Consider the following 5,061-nt stretch of genomic DNA (forward strand, 5'->3'; position numbering starts at 1 on the left):
TATAAATAGGGAGAACTATGAAGCAACACAATAAACTCTGTCAACAATTGCTACAAATGGCAAACTCCAAATAACAACTTAGCCTACCTTTCTATCACTTTTAATTGCTACAAATTGCAAACTCCAAATAACAACTTAGCCTACCTTTCTATCCCTTTTAATCTGGACCTTAGCCTACTGTGCTATCACTTATAATCTGGACCTATGATTTTGGCTATCACTTATAATCTGGACCTATGATTTTGGAAAGAAACTCAGCAAACTCACCCACCATTTTCGGGTTGCCAGAGGACGAAAGGGTCTTTCTGATGGGCCAACAGCTCTTTGATATGAATCTTCGGAGATCATCTTCTTTCCAACTTGCCGACAGATTGGTTTCCATCCTGTCTCGAGTCTGCTTGGCGTTAACACGTCGCTGGTTTTCTTCATGATTGAACCGGGCTCTGAGTCGGAAGTTGCTTGGACTTAACACATCTCTGGTCTTCTTTATGACTGTACCGAATCTTCGGAGATCATCTTCTTTCCAACTTGCCGACAGCTTGGTTTCCATCCTGTCTCGAGTCTGCTTGGCGTTAACACGTCGCTGGTTTTCTGATTGAACCGGGCTCTGAGTCGGAAGTTGTTTGGACTTAACACATCTCTGGTCTTCTTTATGACTGTACCGCGACCCAAAGTCTTGGGCTCTGAATCGTAAATTGCAGCAGAGAACTTGGTGGGCGGTGTGGAATTGGGTTTGCCATGAGGAAGGAAGCCCAGAATCTGTTAGCCGTCCGAGGAAGGAAGCGCAGAATATGTTACATTGTCGTCCGAAGAAGGAAGCGCAGAATTTGTTAGCCTTATTGAGACCTGTCAACCCTAAATGGAGCGTCTCCACTATCTGTTCGTCCATCTATCTGTCTAGAATGTGCTGTTAACAATACCTTTACAGGGAGAATAAGAAAGCATGAGTCACTAGAAAGTTGCAATGTATGTTTCTGTTTTAAAGTGTAGCAGAAAACAAAATTGAATAATGGTAATCTAGATAAAAAGGAAGCAATAACAGACAATAATAATAAAAATATGGCTGCTTATCCATTTCTGTGTATTTGTTGTATTTAAGTAAATACATCTTTGGTACTGTTAATGGGGGACTTCAAATTTTTGCAGTTAACAACATAAGCTCCAGATTCAATAATGTCCTATGGTTTCAGGCTACAGCCGACAAGTCGTTAATTTGCCACAGTGACAGGCTGCTACTTCAAGTTAAGGATACCAGGAAGTTCAAATCATCAACAATTTTGAAAGCTCGAGGCCAAATTCCACTTGTAGTCGTAGCTGGAATGGCGCCAAGAAAGGTAGGTGCGTCTTCTTCCTCCTTAAAGTCCCCACAGTGATGCTCTGTAGCTAACCGCAATGAATCTTCTGCTGCACTAAAGAAAATTGCTGCCTTATTGAGATCTGTCAACCCGGCAGAAAGAAAATTGCTGCCTTATTGAGACCTGTCAACCCTAAATGGAGCATCTCCACTATCAAATCTGCTCTGGTGACTACATGTACGATCAACAATTTTGAAAGCTTATACGATCAACAATTTTGAAAGCTTATACCTCTGGTGGTGAGCCTGGTAGATTTCCCAGTCCATCCGCTGAAAAACTATGTGTTTGTGTTTAGCAATTGAGTTTCTTCAAGGCAATCGTTCTCTGGTTACCTCTCGAGGCAGGAGGCACGTGTAGCCCATGCAAATGCAAATTTTATAAATTACAGCTACCACATAGCATATTAATCATTTTACACAAAATGCTATGTGGCACCTACCATGAAGGGCATGTGTCACATCGTTCCATTTATCAAAACTCTGCCATCCTTAACCTCAGCCTTGTTCATTCCTCAGCCTCATGCCCTCCTTAACCTCGGTCTTGTTCATTCCTACCTTGGCCTTGTTCGTATACAGATGCTTAAGGCCCTCATGCCTGTTGCAGTGTATTCCATTGGAGTTTTGTTGGGAAAGGAGTGTTTCAGTTCAAAGACTATGGGAAACATGGTTGGAATCTCTTTAGGGGTTGCCATTGCTGCATATGGGGAAGCCCAGTTCAATTCTAGGGGTGTCATGTTGCAATTGGGTGTTGTGGTTTTTGAGGCAACACGGTTAGTCTTGATTCAAATACTTGACCGATAAGGGGATTAGTATCAATCCAATAACATCACTGTACTATGTTGCCCCTTGCTGTTTTGTATTCCTGTCAATCCCTTGGGCAATAATTGAGTTCCCGGTTCTAGCAGCCTCTTCTTCATTTTATCTGGATGTGAGGCTTTTTAGTCCCAACTGTGCATGTGCATTTCTGCTGAACTTGGTAGTTTTTCTTTTGGTTGGTAAGACATCGGCCCTTACAATGAACGTTGCAGGTGTTGTCAAGGACTGGCTCCTGATTGCCTTATCATGGTCTGTTATAAAGGACAGAGTGACTGGTATTAATCTGTTAGGGTATGGCTTGGCTTTCTTGGGTGTTTGCTTCGACAATCATTTGAAATTGCAGTCACTTAAGGTAAAGGAGGCTCAGAAGGAGGTCTTAGATGGAGATGAAGATCCGAGTAGGTTACTTGGACAAAACCCAGATACAGAAGGCAAGAACAAGAATGATGCCAATGTCTAGATTACGCAGGAAGGGCTGTTGATCTTGTTTTCACAGGTATCATGTCATGTACCAATGTGATGTAGTTTGATTTGCCTTTTATCTTATGAAAGTGGTTCAGGGCTGCATCACAAAGAGTAAACTTTCACCCACCCTCGTCCCTTTGAAATTCATGCAGCACATGTAGTGCAGACCATAACAAAAATGAAACCCTGGTGGATAACAACTTCAGCAATGGATCAATGTTCTGTTGACTGTCGAGTTTATTCTTTGTGGCAACCAAACCCTTTATCACAGGATGAATAAAGAAAAAGCTTCATTGTTTGTTGATCATTCTATCCATTGTTTCCTAATCCTATTTTAATTATCTTATTAGTCAAAAGGTAGAGATTTTAAACTTTGTAGCACGACAATTGCAATCGCATTCTTTTGGATTGATGATTTTAGATGCGGGAGCCTCTTAATCTTGTGGAGCATTGTATTGTTTGGATGAAGGTCAGTCAGGAGCTTTGTGTGTAGTTTTAGATATTCTGATAAATGTCTTTGGTTCTCATAAAAAAAATTAAAATAATGGCCTCATAAATTCCTTCAAATTGAACAGTTCAAAAGAATTGTGCAGGTGCATGTTGCTTTGGTATGCTGAAAGTTTGGGTCTGAAGGTATAATTTGGTTTTTCATTTCATTTCAAATACTAGGCATTTATGATATAGAAGGTAAACACAGTTATAGTAAAAACTTCCGAACTACACCAATTGGACTCTAACTTCGATAGCCCAATCCAGAATTAACTACTCACAGGACCTGAATGTGTGCTATTGTTTAAAAGTTTTCCACTTCCAGAGCTCATTCTGGTATTCATCGATAACTTCAGTGAGTTAGCAAAAGGTGTAGCCTCTGAAGCATTTTTTAATCACTGTCTGCCAGGTTAATGATATTACTTATAATGCCATGAGCTGTCATTTGCAGCATTAACCATTGTTATCATTCTAGACCAAAAGAATGAAATTCATTCTGGTAGTTGGCACTAGTTTGATGTCATTCAATATGTTCTTGTTGGTGTTTGCTTGAGAATGACTCCATCATGGAGCGTGCTTGAGCTTCTAGTTTTTAATGACTTGCTTGAGTTAATTTGTTCCTAACCTATTTTCAGGATCTGTTAAGTGTCCTCTATCTATTCTGATTGGCTTGACTAAGCAGTGACAATGGCAAACTAAAGCTATATTTTATAACCTCCCTACAGTGAGTTAGCAAAAGCCGTAGCTTCTGAAGCATTCCATAATTACTGTCTACCAGATAGATGATGTTACTTTTGATGCTATCAACTATCATTTGTAACGCTAACCATTGTTATCATTTTAGGCTAGAAGACTGAAAATTTATGCTGGTAGTTGGGAGTAGTTTGATTTCATTCAATATTTCCCTGTAACGGTAACCATTTGTAACTTTTGATGCTATCAACTGTGATTTGTAACGGTAACCATTGTTATCATTTTAGGCTAAAAGACTGAAAATTTATGCTGGTAGTTGGGAGTAGTTTGATTTCATTCAATATTTCCCTGTTGGTGTTTCATTCTGGTAGTTGGGAGTTAATTTGTTTCAACCTATTTTCAGGGTCCAGAAGTGTACTCTAGAGTCTATCGATTCTGAGTAGCTTGACTAAGCAGTGAAAAGAGAACAAAAACTGTGTCAATTTTAGGTCAATTGGAGACACTTGAAAGTCTGTTCAATGAAGCACTGGCTGCAAAAAAGGGTGTAATTGCTATTATTCTGTTACTTTCCAGTCCTTTGTATCAATGGGATTGAAATTGACAGTTCTATTCTTAACAATTATGAACTGTGCAAAATTGCAAATGGATAGCAGTATTCCTGAATCCAACGTGGAGTGCCTCATTTTAAGAATTTGCTCCTTGATATTGCTCAAATATATATGTTGATATTGCTCAAATATATATGCAGTATTTAGAGCAGATTTAATCACGCTCCAGTCTTAATAGCAGAAAGCCCTCTGCAAGCCAAGAAATAAAAATAATTAAGGTCTGTTCTAACTTCTAAGCCTCAAGTTATTTTCATTAGGAACAAGAAATCTCACCGGAAGATAAATTGAGAGAACCGACAGATATGTGCGGCAACTTCATATTTGTAGTACTCAATTTTAATAAGGAATTTATCTTGTAGACTTATTTCAACTTATCTATTCATTTACTGTGTTACTGTATTCAGCTGCAATATTGGATTCATTGCAGTAAGATATTCGCAAGGGCTAATATTCAGTTATCTCTCTCTATGGGATCAGTTCTTGCCCCATGGGCTACAGACACGGGACATTTAGCTACTTCAAAGATAATCTGATTGCATTTTAAGATCCCTTTCAATCATAATTTTGTAAGAAATATGATGTTCTATTTAATATTGAGCAATCAGTTATATTGAATTTCCTAGTTTAATCTACTTC

The 5,061-nt window shown here is 38.9% G+C and overlaps 1 pseudogene; it reads left to right on the forward strand.

The window, feature by feature from the left end:
* Window positions 1-927: 927 nt before the first annotated feature.
* On the forward strand, window positions 928-2,761 carry LOC149190378 (putative sugar phosphate/phosphate translocator At5g25400 pseudogene; annotated as a pseudogene).
* The last annotated feature ends 2,300 nt before the right edge of the window (window positions 2,762-5,061 follow it).

The sequence above is a fragment of the Pinus tabuliformis genome, chromosome 3_1 (assembly GCF_031772625.1).
Source record: "Pinus tabuliformis cultivar Carrire ecotype Pingquan chromosome 3_1, CPIR1, whole genome shotgun sequence".
Classification (NCBI taxonomy): domain Eukaryota; kingdom Viridiplantae; phylum Streptophyta; class Pinopsida; order Pinales; family Pinaceae; genus Pinus; species Pinus tabuliformis.